At 37.4% G+C, this 16,830-nt stretch overlaps 1 pseudogene; it reads right to left on the reverse strand.

Annotated features, from left to right (window-relative positions):
• Window positions 1–1,267: 1,267 nt before the first annotated feature.
• Window positions 1,268–1,931, reverse strand: LOC121041393 (rRNA-processing protein FCF1 homolog; annotated as a pseudogene).
• Window positions 1,932–16,830: the final 14,899 nt, after the last annotated feature.

Below are 16,830 nucleotides of genomic sequence, written 5' to 3' on the forward strand. Positions count from 1 at the left end.
ATGGCCACCATATGGTTCTATGCATGAGTTTTCCTCCGGGCAGTCAGGTTGTGGGGTGGGGAGTAAAACCAGCAGTGATATTAGATTAATGCACCCTCAATTTCATTGTATCTGAAGGATTGCTCTCCAGAAAGTCTGTGCCCGTTTACATCTCACCAGCAGAACCCCTAATGGTTCCATTTTCACTCATCACCAGATGAAATTCTCTCACTTTCTCATTGTTGTCAATGTGATGGCATAAAATTATATCACATGATAGTTTCAATAACCATTTTTTTCTAATTACTAAATACATGGAATCTCTCTTCATAACCACTTTTTTATCAAATTACATTTTTATTTTTTTTCTTAAATTTTTTTTAATGTTTATGTATTTTTGAGAGACAGAGTGCAAGTGGGAGCAGGGCAGATAGAGAGGGAGACAGAGAATCTGGAGCAGGCTCTGAGCTGTCAGCATAAAGCCCGACCCGACACGGGGCTCAACCTCACGAATGATGAGATCATGACCCGAGCTGAAGTGGATGCTTAACCCACTGAGCCACCCAGGCATCCCTTTATTCTTTTGTATTGTTGTTATCAAGTTTGACAACTTTTGTTGGTATTGTTGATTTGAAGGCATGTATTCCAAAAAGTAATACCTTATTTTATTTTAGATATTAAAAATATATTCTTCCAGACTCTTAATTTGTCTGTGACATCCTATGTAGAAAAGAAATCCATAATTTTGACCTGATCTAATCCATAAACATCTCACTTTGCTGTTTATTCTTTTTTTCATTCTTCAGGTTATCAGTCCTATTTACTTATTTATTTGAGCAACCATCTGATTTATAAAAATATCCAACAACATTTAAAATGATACAAAATATCAACTTCAAAACAACATCACAAAGTGAGTGTATTTAACCATACTCAGCTTGTAACAGAGCAAATGAGTAAGTGGAATAATTCATGCTGTAGCATATGGCTATATGAACTGGCAAGAGAGAAAGTTGGTAAAGGCAGAGGAACTCTATCTTTTAAGAGTTACAACTGAGGAGAGCACCTGGGTGGCTCAGTCGGTTAAGAGTCTGACTCTTGATTTTGGCTCAGGTCATGATCTTATGGTTGTGAGATGGAGCCTCGTGGTGGGTTCTGTACTCAGAGCACAGAGCCTGCTTGGGATTCTCTCTCTGCCCCTCCCCTGCTTTTGCTTTCTCTTCCTCTCTCTTTCTCTCTCTCTCTCTCTCTCTCTCTCTGTGTCTCTCTCAAAAATAAATAAATAAATTTAAAAAAGAGGGGCTCCATAATCACCTAGCATCCTCTCAATATTGTACCTACAGTTAGAAATATACATGATGGGAACCCAGGAATATTCCAGACCCTTCAAGGTCCTGGTCCTGTATGTATGTATGTGTATGTGTATGTGTATATATATGTATGTATGTGTATGTGTATGTGTATATATACACATACACATACATTTTGGCACAATATAACACTTGAGCTGAGTTACTCTGTACTAAGCAGTCATCTGCCTAGGTTCCCTTGAGTGTGCATGGTAATTGTTCAAATTGGATCCTAGGCAATCCTTATAGCCACTTGATATTTCTGCCCCAATTTCTCAATTTTGGCCATTACACAGTCAGTTATACAAGGGATACAGACGGTCTGATCAGTGACTGTACTAAGTCAAGTTTGGCTTTAATGGAAAGGTTGATAAAGTTGGTGTCAACCAGGATGAGGTAAGGTGGGCCTAGCTGTGTGCTATATGGGAAAAATTAACAGGAAGGATGTTAGGGGACTTCTCTTTCCTTGAGTGTACTAGGATCTTTCTTTTCTTTCTTTGTAGGTTTTAATCTATCCTTCTCTTTAAGCATCTGATCTCAGAGACTAAGCATATGCTTCATTGTCACATACTTTCCTGGTTTCTTTTGCTTCCCCATGTTCATTCTGCACACTTGTCTCTTAGTCCTTACTCTTTAAACAACTTTTTCATTTGGCTTCCAGGACTTGACTTCCTTTCCATTCATTTTAACCATGTCTCTGGCTAATCTTCAGACTCCTTTTATTCATCTTCTTCAGTCTACGTCTCAACATTCCTCACAGCTCCATTTGCTATCTCTACCCATTGCACAGGAAATTGCATCCAGTTTCAGCTAGGATTAATATCTACATGCAATATGTAAGTTTTGTGTTTGATTGACTAACTGGTGACTCTAGCCTAGTCACATGGATACATAAAACCACCAGATGCACGGAGTATATTTCAAATCAAACTCTTACTTCCTTTGTCTTCCTCACCCCAAGTCATCTCCTCACATAGTTTATGCCATTTCAGTTTGTCAATTCTATTTCGCCAGTTCCTTCCATCAGAAACTGTAGTGTGCCTGTCAATCATTGTGTTTTCTTACACTTTGCAAAACTTGTTAGCACTACCTTCAATATATCCATAATATGAGCAATTCCTACTAGCACTAAAGAAATGTGGTTTAAGCCTCAATCAACCTATTCCCAGGTTGATGGTAACAGCCTCTCAAATAGGTCTCTATGCCTTTAAGCTTTGGTGTGCGATGGCGTCTTGTCTGTGCAGCAGACCACATCCAGATCCTGCCAAGGGAAATGTCACTGCTCTCTTCAAAATGCCTAGTGACTCCCTATTACAGGGAAAAAAGTGAAAGCAAGAGAATTCATTTTGTTCAATGAATTAATTAATGTCTTTTATTTTCTATGATTTAAAAAAAATACTTATTTTGAGAAACAGAGTGTGAGAACGAGCAAGGGAGGGGCAGAGAGGGAGGGAGAGAGAATCCCAAGCAGGCTCTGCATTGTCAGCACAGAATCCAATGCGGGACTTGATCCCATGAACTATGGAATCATGACCTGAGCCGAGATCAAGGTCATATGCTTAAATGACTAAACCATCCAGTCTCCCATCTTTCTATGATTTTTTAAATGGGGGAAGAAACTAATTTGTATGTTCAATACCTGTCCTGTACTGCATAAATGTTTTAATTAATAAGGAGAGTAATAGCTAATATTTATAAAGCACTTACTATGGGCCCTGGCACTGTTCTGAGAACTTTAGTTATTATCACAGTTAAGCCTGTGACATCACTATGAAACATACTTTGATTGTTACCAGTTTTCATTCAAGAAAATTGACACATAGAGAGATAAGTATCTCGTCTAAATTCACAGCTTGTAAGTAATGGAGCTTGTATTTGAACCCAGGCACTCTGAGTTAAGTGCTTGTACTGAAATTCATTTATTGTGGGAAGGGGCTACAATCTTTGTTTATAGGGTTAAAGAAGTTAAGATAACAGACAGTAAGGGAGGTTAAAAATTGTCCAGAGCTTCCAGTATAGTTATAGATCACAAAAACACACACATTTACCACCTAAAAACATGTGAAATTTGCTAAGAAAGATAGATTTATCCAAATTTTTGTGGAAATAATTGGTAGCAAAAATGACCAAATAAACACTGATGGGGTGTAAATTGCTTGAAACATCTTAGAAAGGATGCTTTAACATGACTGAATTTCTTCAGTATTAAAATTGGGGAAATGATGGGTCTTGCCCAGTCTGTTGCCTGATTTTTTTGTATTTTATTTTTTTTTTATTTTTTTTATTTTTTTAAATTTTTTTTTTAATTTTTTTTTTCAATGTTTATTTATTTTTGGGACAGAGAGACACAGAGCATGAACGGGGGAGGGGCAGAGAGAGAGGGAGACACAGAATCGGAAACAGGCTGCAGGCTCCGAGCCATCAGCCCAGAGCCCGACACGGGGCTCGAACTCACGGACCGCGAGATCGTGACCTGGCTGAAGTCGGACGCTTAACCGACTGCGCCACCCAGGCGCCCCTATATTTTAATAAAATTTTTATTGGAGAATAGCTACCATTGTTTGTTTACATATTGACTGTGGCTGCTTTCATGCTAGGAGGGAGAGTTGAGTAGTTGTGTTAGAAACCATATAATCTGCAATATTTTATATCTAGCCCTTTACAGAAAAAGTTTACTGACCAATGCTTACAAGAAAGCCCTTGGAAATTATTATTTAAAAAACACTTCTGCTTTGTTTTTACAATTGTCCCAAAGTGTCCAGTTGGCTTTGAGGTGAATCTGGTCATAGGGTCATGAAAGCAAATACATCCCCCCAAAATACAAGTAGTCATTATGATTTCTTACAGGTGTTTACATTTAGATAACAAATCTACTTAAAATCATTTAGCACAAGTTGCATCTAAAAAGAGACCATTAAAGACCAGATCTCTTCTTATGAATTTCTGTGAGCTCTTCTCCCTACCTGCTAGTCCCTACTTTGTCTCTTTCTTTGGTTGTTTTTGCTGCCCAGGTACTTAGTGGTTAAGCTCTCATCAATTTTCCTACCATTCACCTACAAAAATTAGTAATCCCAGATCATCGGTTGTATGGTTCAGAAACATTTAAATGTATATTTTATATTTATTATTAAAAATAGAATTTCTTGCAAAGTAAAACACAAGTATTTAGAGGAAGCTTCTATTTAGGTGGTAAATGAAAACGAGCTCCTGTTGATTTATATTGTTAAAAAATTTTTCTTTTAATTTTTTTTTTTTGAGAGAGAGACAGAGTGTGAGCAGGGGAGGGGCAGAGAGAGAGGGAGACACAGAATCTGAAGCAGGATCCAGGCTCTGAGCTGTCAGCACAGAGCCTGATGCGGGGCTCAAGCTCATGGACCATGAGATCATGACATGAGCCAAAGTCAGACACTTAACTGACTGAGCCACCCAGGTGTCCTGATTTATATTCTTGTTATATGGTAAATACTTTGTTAAAAATACACTTATGATATATTTTTATAAATGTAAAATTTTATACATAAAATGTATATTTATGATTTTTTAAATGTTTATTTTTTGAGAGAGAGATTGACAGAGTGTGAGCAGGGGAGTGGCAGAGAGAAAGAGGAAGACACAGAATCCGAAGCAGGTTCCAGGCTCTGAGCTGTCAGCACAGAGCCCGAGGCAGGGCTTAAACCCACAAACTGTGAGATCATGACCTGAGCTGAAGTTGGACGCTCAACCTACTGAGCCACCCAGGTGCCCCATATACTTATGATTTAATAAGTATGGGGAATTAATGAATATTAAATCATTTATCTGCTTTAAAGTTTTTCTGTAGTTTAAAAAAGCAAATAAAAACATCCTCTTCCCCACTGGCATCAAATTTAGGTATTTATTTTTATTTCAGACTACATCTATGTGTGGGAAGTCTATATATGAACTTACAAAAGGACTAAATTGGAAATTTCTTCATTCAACAAACATTTCCTCAAAAGTTGCCAAGTTATAAACTTTCTGCAAGTGATGTATGATACAAAAATTATTCCAAATTTAAAGAATATAATCCATTAAAAGTAGTAATATTGAGAGCAATAAATATCAAATTATAGGGTCAGCAGCCAAATTATATTCAGAGAACTACTTGTGGGTTTAATTTTTTTCATTCTTAGAGGAATGAAGACTAAAGAATTCATTCTTTCATAAAGAAGAAAAATGATAAGGAAATTAAAATAAAGAAGGAAACACTAAAAAGAAAGTAAAAAACTATCAGTTTTTAATGGAAAATACTATTGTTAAACCTAAGAGCTAGGTTTTGGGGATGAAAGGATCAAATACAACATGACTGTAAGCAGTAGAAAAATATGATCTCCAGACAAAACTCATCAATTAAAAAGAGAAAAACAAATAAAAAAAGGTGACAGGAGGGACCTAAAAACACAAGAAAGAGTAAAAATAAGTTATAAATGAGTGTATGCAAACATATGTTGATCTATGGTAGCCTCATTTTAAAAAGACATATGATTGTAGTTTTCAAAGCCACTAAGTTATACTCCCAGATGGTACTTTACCTGTAAATTATTTTAAAAATTCTTTAAAATTTTTTTTAATGTTTATTTATTTTTGACAAAGAGAGAGACAGAGCATGAGCAGGGGAGGGGCAGAGAGAGAGGGAGACACAGAATCTGAAGCAGGTTCCGGGCTCTGAGCTGTCAGCACAGACCACAAGATCATGACATTAGCCGAAGTCGGACACTCAAAGGACTGAGCCACCCAGGCGTCCCTTTAAAAATTCTATAAAAATATTTCTTAAATAATTTTATATGTATTAACGAGAAGAAGTAAGAGAAAGATAGATTGTTCTATTCTGGGGTAAAGCAGAAAGCATTCTTCCTTTAGATTCTAGCTAATGGTTGAAAGCCAGAGAACTTGTAGATTCTCCTTGGTGGCTAGTGTTTTTCTGTTTTTCTTTTCTTTTCTTTCTTTTTTTTTTTTAACTCTTAAATAGACTTTATGTTTCAGAAGATTTTTAGGTTCACAGCAAAAGTGATCAGAAAGTAGAGGGAGTTCCCATATACTCCCTACCCGCCCCCACAACAGGGCTACCCTCCCCTACTACCAACATCCTTTTCTAGAGTGCTACATTTTTCCCAAATGACAAAGCTACATTGACACATCATAATTGTCCAAGGTTCATACTTTACGTTAGGTTTTATTCATGGGTACATTCCATGGGCTTTTTTTTTAATATGACATTTATTGCCAAATTGGTTTCCATACAACACCCAGTGCTCATCCCAACAGGTGCCCTCCTTAGTACCCATCACCCACCCTCCCCCACCTCCCACCCCCCCTCAACCCCCAGTTGGTTCTCAGTTTTTAAGAGTCTCTTATGTTTTCGCTCCCTCCCTCTCTAGCCTTTTTTTTTCCTTCCCCTCCCCCCTGTCTTCTGGTAAGTTTCTCAGGATTTACATAAGAATGAAAACATATGGTATCTGTCTTTCTCTTTATGACTTATTTTACTTAGCATAACACTCTCCAGTTCCATTCCTGTTGCTACAAAAGGCCATATTTCATTCTTTCTCATTGCCACGTAGTACTCCATTGTGTATATAAACCATAATTTATCCATTCATCAGTTGATGGACATTTAGGCTCATTCCATAATTTGGCTATTGTTGAGAGTGCTGCTATAAACATTGGGGTACAAGTGCCCCTATGCATCACCACTCCTGTATCCCTTGGGTATCCCTAGCAGTGCTATTGCTGGGTCATAGGGTAGATTTTTTTTAATTTTTTGAGGAACCTTTTTTTTTTCCAGAGTGGTTTTCCAGAGTGGCTGCACCAGTTTGCATTCCCACCAACAGTGCAAGAGGGTTCCTGTTTCTCCACATCCTCTCCAGCATCTATAGTCTCCTGATTTGTTCATTTTAGCCACTCTGACAGGCGTGAGGTGATATCTGAGTGTGGTTTTGATTTGTATTTCCCTGATGAGGAGTGACGTTGAGCATCTTTTCATGTGCCTGTTGGCCATCTGGATGTCTTCTTTAGAGAAGTGTCTATTCATGTTTTCTGCCCATTTCTTCACTGGGTTATTTTTTTTTTCAGGTGTGGAGTTTGGTGAGCTCTTTATAGATTTTGGATACTAGCCCTTTGTCTGATATGTCATTTGCAAATATCTTTTCCCATTCTGTTGGTTGCCTTTTAGTTTTGTTGATTGTTTCCTTTGCTGTGCAGAAGCTTTTTATCTTCTTGAGATCCCAAAAGTTCATTTTTGCTTTTGAGTCCTTTGTGTCCAGTAAGAAATTGCTGCGGCTGAGGTTAGAGAGGTTTTTTCCTGCTTTCTCCTCTAGGGTTTTGATGGTTTCCTGTCTCACATTCAGATCCTTTATCCGTTTTGGGTTTATTTTTGTGAATGGTGTAAGAAAGTGTTGCTGTCCAGTTCTCCCAGCACCATTTGTTAAAGAAACTGTCTTTTTTCCATTGGATATTCTTTCCTGCTTTGTCAAAGATTAGTTGGCCATACTTTTGTGGGTACAATTCTGGGGTTTCTATTCTATTCCATTGGTCTATGTGTCTGTTTTTGTGCTGTCTTGATGATTACAGCTTTGTAGTAGAGGCTAAAGTCAGGGATTGTGATGCCTCCTGCTTTGGTCTTCTTCTTCAAAATTACTTTGGCTATTCGGGGCCTTTTGTGGTTCCATACAAATGTTAGGATTGCTTGTTCTAGCTTCGAGAAGAATGCTGGTGCAATTTTGATTGGGATTGCATTGAATGTGTAGATAGCTTTGGGTAGTATTGACATTTTGACAATATTTATTCTTCCAATCCATGAGAACGGAATGTTTTTTCATTTCTTTATATCTTCTTCAATTCCCTTCATAAGCTTTCTATAGTTTTCAGCATATAGACCTTTTACATCTTTGGTTAGGTTTATTCCTAGGCATTTTCTGATTCTTGGTGCAATTGTGAATGGGATCAGTTTATTTGTCTTTCTGTTGCTTCATTGTTAGTGTATAAGAATGCAACTGATTTCTGTACATTGATTTTGTATCCTGCGACTTTGCTGAATTCATGTATCAGTTCTAGTAGACTTTTGGTGGAGTCTCTCGGGTTTTCCATGTATAATATCATGTCATCTGCAAAAAGTGAAAACTTGACTTAATCTTTGCCAATTTTGATGCCTGTGATTTCCTTTTGTTGTCTGATTGCTGATGCTAGCACTTCCAACACTATTTTAAACAATAGCAGTGAGAGTGGACATCCCTGTTGTGTTCCTGATCTCAGGGGGGAAGCTCTCAGTTTTTCCCCACTGAGGATGACATTTGCTGTGAGCTTTTCATAAATGGCTTTTATGATGTTTAAGTATGTTCCATCTATCCTGAGTTTCTCGAGGGTTTTTATTAAGAAACAATGCTGAATTTTGTCAAATGTTTTTTCTGCATCAATTGACAGGATATGGTTCTTATCTTTTCTTTTTTTAATGTGATGCATCACATTGATTGATTTGTGAAGGCTGAACCAGCCCTGCAGCCCAGGAATGAATCCCACTTGATCATGGTGAATAATTCTTTTTATATGCTGTTGAATTCGATTTGCTAGTATCTTATTGAGAATTTTTGCATTTGTATTCATCAGGGATATTGGCCTGTAGTTCTCTTTTTTTGCTGAGTCTCTGTCTGGTTTAGGAATGAAAGTAATGCTGGCTTCATAGAATAAGTCTGGAAGTTTTCCTTCCCTTTCTATTTTTTGAAACAGCTTGAGAAGGATAGGTATTATCTCTGCTTTAAATGTCTGGAAGATTTCCCCTGGGAAGCCATCTGGTCCTGGACTCTTATTTGTTGGGAGATTTTTGATAACTGACTCAATTTCTTTGTTGGTTATGGGTCTGTTCAAGCTTTCTATTTCTTCCTGTTTGAATTTTGGAAGTGTGTGGGTGTGTAGGAATTTGTCCATTTCTTCCAGGTCGTCCAATTCATTGGCATATAATTTTTCATAATATTCTTTGATAATTGCTTGTATTTCTGAGGGATTGGTTGTAATAATTCCATTTTCATTCATGATTTTATCTATGTGGGTCATCTCCCTTTTGTTTTTGAGAAGCCTGGCTAGAGGTTTATCAATTTTATTTATGTTTTCAAAAAACCAACTGTTGGTTTCATTAATCTGCTCTACATACATTTTTTTTTAGATTCTATATTGTTTATTGCTGCTCTGATCTTTATTATTTCTCTTTTGCTGCTGCGTTTGGGGTGTCTTTGCTGCTCTGCTTGTATTTCCTTTAGGTGTGCTGTTAGATTTTGTACTTGGGAGTTTTCTTGTTTCTTGAAATAGCCCTGGATTGCAATGTATTTTCCTCTCAGGACTGCCTTCGCTGCATCCCAAAGCATTTGGGTTGTTGTATTTTCATTTTAATTTGTTTGCATATATTTTTTAATTTCTTCTCTAATTGCCTGGTTGACCATTCATTCTTTAATAGGGTATTCTTTAACCTCCCTGCTTTTGGAGGTTTTCCAGAATTTTTCTTGAGCTTGATTTCCAGCTTCATAGCGTTGTGGTAAGTGTTCATGGTATGATCTCAATTCTTTTATACTTATGAAGGGCTGTTTTGTGACCCAGTATGTGATCTATCTTGGAGAATCTTCCATGTGCACTTGAGAAGAAAGTATACTCTGTTGCTTTGGGATGCAGAGTTCTAAATATATCTGTCAAGTCCATCTGATCCAAAGTACCATTCAGGGCCCTTGTTTTTTATTGATCTTGTGTCTAGATGATCTATCCATTTCTGTAAGTGGGGTGTTAAAGTCCCCTGCAATTACCACATTCTTATCCATAAGGTTGCTTGTGTTTGTGATTGTTTTATATATCTGAGGCCTCTCGTATTCGGTGCATAGACATTTATAATTGTTAGCTCTTCCTGATGGGTAGACCCTATAATTATTATATAATGCCCTTCTCCATCTCTTGTTACAGCCTTTAATTTAAAGTCTAGTTTGTCTGATATAAGTATGGCTACTCCAGCTTTATTTTGACTTCCAGTAGCATGATAGATAATTCTTCATCCCCTCACTTTCAATCTGAAGCTGGCCTCAGGTCTAAAATGAATCTGTTGTAGAGAGAAAATAGATGTGTCTTGTTTTTTTTATCCATTCTGATACCCTATGTCTTTTGGTTGGTGCATTTAGTCCATTTACATTCAGTGTTATTATATAAAGATATGGGTTTAGCGTCATTGTGATGTCTGTAGGTTTCATGCTGGTAGTGATGTCTCTGGTACTTTGTCTCACAGTATCCCCCTTAGGATCTCTTGTAGGGCTGGTTTAGTGGTGATGAATTCCTCCAGTTTTTGTTTGTTTGGGAAAACCTTTATTTCTCCTTCTAATCTGAATGACAGACTTGCTGGATAAAGGATTCTCGGCTGCATATTTTTTCTGTTCATCACATTGAAGATTTCCTGCCATTTCTTTCTGGCCTGCCAAGTTTCAGTAGATAGGTTTGCCACGAGTTTTATGGGTCCCCCTTTATATGTTAGAGCATGTTTATCCCTATCTGCTTTCAGAATTTTCTCTTTCTCCTTGTATTTTGCCAGTTTCACTATATGTCATGCAGAAGATCGATTCAAGTTACGCCTGAAGGGAGTTCTCTGTGCCTCTTGGATTTCAATGCCTTTTTACTTCCCCAGATCAGGGAAGTTCTCAGCTATGATTTGTTCAAGTACACCTTCAGCCCCTTTCTCTCTCTCTTCCTCCTCTAGAATCCCAATTATGCGTACATTATTTTGTTTAATTATGTCACTTAGTTCTCTAAGTCTCCCCTCATACTCCTGGAATTTTTTATCTCTCTTTTTCTCAGCTTCTTCTTTTTCCATAATTTTATCTTCTAATTCACCTATTCTCTCCTCTGCCTCTTCAATCCGAGCTGTGGTCACCTCCATTTTATTTTGCAGCTCATTTATAGCATTTTTTACCTCCTCATGATTGTTTCTTAGTCCCTTGATATCTGTAGTAATAGATTCTCTGCTGTCCTCTATACTATTTTCAAGCCCAGCAATTAATTTTATTACTATTATTTTAAATTCATTTTGTGTTATATTGTCTAAATCATTTTTGATCAGTTCGTTACCTGTCTCTACTTCCTGGAGTTTCTTTTGAGGAGAATTCTTCTGTTTTGTCATTTTGGATAGTCCCTGGAGTGGCGCGGAACTGCAGGGCTCTTCCTCTGTGCTGTCTGGAGTAACTTGTGTTGGTGGGCAGGGCTGCAGTCAGACCCGATGTCTGCCCCCAGCCCACCACTGGGGCTACAGTCAGACTGGTGTGTACCTTATCTTCCCCTCTCCCAGGGGCAGGGCTAACTGTGGAGTGGTGTGGCCCCTGTCCGGGCTACTTGCACACTGCCAGGCTTGTGGTGCTGCTTCTATGGGATCTGGTGTATTAGCTGGGGTGGATCTGCAAGTTGCATGGGGTGGGAGGGGCAGACTCAGCTTGCTTTGTCTTTGGTGGTCTGCTTCAGGAGGGGCCCTGTGGCACCAGGAGGGAGGCAGACCCATAGGAGGGATGGATCCACAGAAGCACAGCATTGGGTGTTTGCGGTGCAAGCAAGTTCTGTGATGGGAACTGGTTCCCTTTGGGATTTTGGCTGGGGGATGGATGAGGGAGATGGTGCTTCCCATTGCCTTTGTTCCCTGCTGAGCTGAGCTCTGTCTTCCGGGGCTCAACACCTCTCCCTCCTGGTGTCCTCTCGGCCTCCCACTCTCCGAGCGGAGCTGCTGACTTTTAACATTCCAGGTGTTAAATCCCGCTGGCTGTCAGAACTCATGCAGTCCGGCCCTTCTGCTTTTGCAAGCCAGACTTGGGGGCTCTGTCTTTCTGGGCAGGCTGCCCCTCCGCCACCCCGGCTCCCTGCCGCCAGTCAGTCTTAGCGCGCCTAGCCTCTCCACCCTTCCTACCCTCTTCCGTAGGCCTCTTGTCTACACTTGGCTTTGGAGAATCCTATCTGCTAGTCTTCTAGTGGTTTTCTGGGTTATTTAGGCAGGTGTGGGTGGAATTTAAGTGATCACCAGGACGAGGTAAGCCCAGCGCTCTCCTATGCCGCCATCTTCCTCAGAAGCTCCATTCTATGGGGTTTAACAAATTTATAATGACATTTGTATACCACAACAGTAACATGGAAAATAGTTTCCCTGTTCTAAAAATCCTTGTGCTCTGCCTATTCATCTTTCTCTCTCCCCTAAACCATGGCAATCACTGATTTTTTTTAACTGTCTACATACCTTTACTTTTTCTAGAATGTCCTACAGTTAGAAACATACAGTACCTAGCCTTTTCAGACTGGGTTCTTTCAGTCATGAATATGCATTTCATATTACTCCATGTCTTTTCATATCTTGCAGCTCCTTTTTTTTATTTTATTTTAGCACTGAATAAAAGTCCATTGTCTGGAGGTACCACATTTTATTTATCCATTCACATACTAATGGATATCTTGGTTGCTTCTTAATTCTGGCAATAATAAATAAAACTGCTAAAAATATCTGACAGCAGGTTTTGTTTAGACATAATTCTCCTACTCGTTTGGGTCAATACCAAGAGTACACTTGTACAGTGTTTTTTAAAGAAATTAAATGTGGAAATTAAATGAGACTTGTTTTCTCTAGTTTACTATAAATGCCAGCATTCTGTATTATTTTATACCCAGCCCTCTTACATTTATGTTACTTACTTTGGGCATTTGGAATTTAACTATAATAGCTTAATGGTGTTTTATTCATCTTATGGCAAGAGAGAAGTATTTGTCATTGAAAAGGAGGGAGAAGGAAAAATATATAAATCATACTTACTTTAATTCACTTCTGATTTTGGTAAACTAGTCTGAGGATGCCCAGCAAAGAAACCTTTGACTTTTACTAGGTGTCTTCAGGAGAATGCAGAATCCTATTCTTTAGAGATCTTTAATAGTGAAATTGATTCATTTTCTGGTTTTATTTTACCAAGGGCTAGATAGCGGCCTTAGAAAACCTGGTTTTGGTCTGAGTGTTGCAGAAAACAGAAATACTCCACTTCTGCCTATTTCATGATTTTTTAAGGAATTTATAAACTAAATAAAACCTTCATGTGCTATACAGATATCAAAGGGAGCTCTGAATGACCTTTCATTGTGTACTCTATTACTATAACTCTGAGAAATAATTCCAACTTCTCAAACAGTCAAGGCCCAGTTTATCAAACAATTTTCCTCTGGGTGATAGGATGGATTAGATTAATACATTATGAGGACGTTACATGGGGATATTGCTTTGGAGTCACTCCATTCCAGTAGAGTTCATACCACTCTGAAAGAGAAAGCCTGACTGGGGAGGCACTTGTTTACTGCTATAAATTTGTGTTGTCCTGATATATTTTATAGTGGCAGGATCTGCTGACTGAGAGTATAAGGTGTGAAGAAACCAATAATAGAGTTTGTTTAGATAGTGCCAAGAGAAAGACATGGAGGTAAGGGATGGTAAAAATTTGGCTTTGCCTCTAGGTGGAAATGTAGTTCCTTGTTGAAGAAAGTGACATTTTCTAAGTAACGATTATCTACACAGCTATGTGTCTTAATGACTAAACTGTGTGTGAAAATGGCATACAGATCTATCAGGGAGTACAGGCATAGTTAATTATGTCTGAAATAATAAATATATGATTTTCACAGGATAAGGTAAACAGCCAATTAAAATAAGATATGATACACACTTTCTCTACTCATTAGTCAAAGCATAAAACATTTTAACATTGCCTAAATAATTTACCTCTGTTAAAATAAAGGGAAATGCTTAAAACATTAATAGGGTACTTTACAATCTTGAAGTCAATAAGTTGTTATATGATGGTTATGTAAATAATTCACAACTCCATTCGGCAGAAGAGGACTAAGGCTTTTCTGCAGAGTGCTAATACTTCAAATTTGCCATAGATTTCTTCACTGGGTCAAGCTAACTTCAATGGCTTCTCACAGATGAAGCTTGGAGACATTTTTATGCTAATATTCTACTTATTTTTCTCCCCATGGAAATATTCCTAACTATGAACTTTTACTGATTGCTGCTATGATCCCAGCACTACTCAGGTGCTATGTAAAAGGACAAATACTGTGTGATCATATTTAGCTTCTTAAGGAAAAATAAAATAGAGTTAAGCCAAAAAATTAAGTAACAAATAACAACCTACACACAAATCAGATAAAATTCCCTTTCAATATTCAAATCTTAACAGACTTCATAATTTAGTATGCAAGAGAAATCTTATGTCTACGGAATAATTTGTCCTAATATAATTCATAAAATAGATTACATGCCCCAAATATAGAATACAAGTAAGAGATCAAGAAGGCAAAGGATCACAAAACACCTTCAGTAGGATTCACTTGAGAAGCAAGTGTGGATAAAATTTGAAGTCAGGGGGAGAAGGCAAACTATGTCAGAGGGAAGGAGTGTGCAAAGTAGTTCAAGTGAAGACACTATCAGAGAGGAACACTTGGAATCTTGCTCTCTGAAATGAAGAGTTCTAGCGAACATCCCTGCTTTTCACTAGTTTATACAGAAAATAACTTCGTAGATGTGGCTCTCCACAGAAGATGACATGTTCTCAATATGTCACCTTATGGAACATTTTAATTCCCCATCCGTAATGATCTCATCCCAAGTGAATCTTCCCAAAGTTTTAATTCAATGACTTATTTGGGATATAAGTCTTTTAACAAATATCTAAATGCTTGAATGAAACAGATTGCTAAACCAAGCAAAAGATATTGGCTTATGTAACAAAGGTGTGACTACTGCCATTTTATTTTGACATTTCCAACTATAGGGAGCAAACTACAGATCACTACATTATATACAATTACCATGTGTGTTCTTTGATGGCAGTAGGAAAATACAGGCATCTCTGTTTTAAAAAAATCAATGTTGTAATTGGCTTACCAATGCATCCACACTCTTACCATCCCTGGACTCTGATACATATTTGACATGTTTGCTCTAAGAAATTTGACTCCTTTTTCTGAACAGTTCATAACAGCAGACTGGCCAAATAAGAAAAAAATAAAGTATACCACTAACCCGTTTCTCATCACTAATAGATTCTATAATGGAGTCCAATTGCATCTAATCTCTTCTACCTAAGTGTGCTTGAAGATGCAGCCAGATAATTAGAAGCTGATACTAGAAAATACTTCCGTTCATGAGGGAAGCCCTTCTCCATCTACAGACTACAAGCATTATCACAATTTCTGGAGACAGACCATTCATCATTTTCTTCTACCCTACCTAAAACTACAAGTATTCATCATGCACAAAAAGCCATAGACAGACACATGTGATTTCCAAGTGAATGCATACACACTCTCCATCTCATTCCTTTTGGGACATGATGCTCAAGAGATGGTAATTAATTCAACAAAACATACAGTTCATAGCTATAATGATCATCACAAAAAGAAATGGCTGATTTTTAAAAACTTAAGCACAACAGAAATATACCTATAACTGAAACTTTACAGAGCAGCATTTCAATCTTCCTTCGTTATAGAGTATTTAAATAATGCAGAGTACCAGAAAAAAAATTGCTACACTGATTGTTGTATTTCACTGTACATTTTAGAAGTTTATAAAGGACCATAATATTGCTGAGTTAACTATTTCAATATATTCACGGTGACTGCTAGCTTTTTTTTTCCTTATCATTTTGTTCTTAATTTGACAAATAAAAGAAAATATTCAAAAGGGGATTTCATTTGAGTATTGTTTGTTTGGATTCCAGGCAAATGATTATTTATTAGATTTCTAAAGTTTATATATTGATTAAAAACTACCAAATCAGTAGTATATCACTGACAACTTCAAAGTAGTAAACTCTCACAATAACGCGATTAACATAGCTCTTCCAAATTTGAACAGTTCTGTTTCCTTGCTTTTATAAATGTGTTTGTGTCTACATTAGAAATCATGTTTGAATGAACTATTTTTATGATAACTGCATGTGTTTTGAAAATATGAAACGTCTAAAAATGTCATTAAAATACTTAAAATATGTCCCTGAAAAGTGGATTTGAGGTATATTACCCACTTAAAGCTTGGAATTTTCAATTGATTTTGCCTTTCTGAACACCATGACTTTATTTTCAATATACAGTGTCAATTATTTTCTTAGTACCAGAGGAGATGCCTCAAATTAACACCACGGCGATTGGGGGCACAAGTGATTTGGAAAGTAATTTTTTTTTCCTATTTCCTATATCTTTTCAGGCACACAACATTAAAACAACATCCTATTAAAAAGCTTCATAAAGTCATAATAGGCAAGACAATCTCAAAGTCAAGTGTGTCAGCTAATAAACCTACAGAACCATTTAATCTATGATTTTACCAGCCATTCAGTTTACACCCTACCAAAATAAAACTTGTGGAAATAAGAGGAGCAATTTTAAGCTTCAAATATTAGATGACAACATATTTGGAATAAGATGGAAACGGAGGTTTTTATTTTTC

Source organism: Herpailurus yagouaroundi, unplaced genomic scaffold (assembly GCF_014898765.1).
Source record: "Herpailurus yagouaroundi ecotype Mexico unplaced genomic scaffold, PumYag 183, whole genome shotgun sequence".
NCBI lineage: Eukaryota > Metazoa > Chordata > Mammalia > Carnivora > Felidae > Herpailurus > Herpailurus yagouaroundi.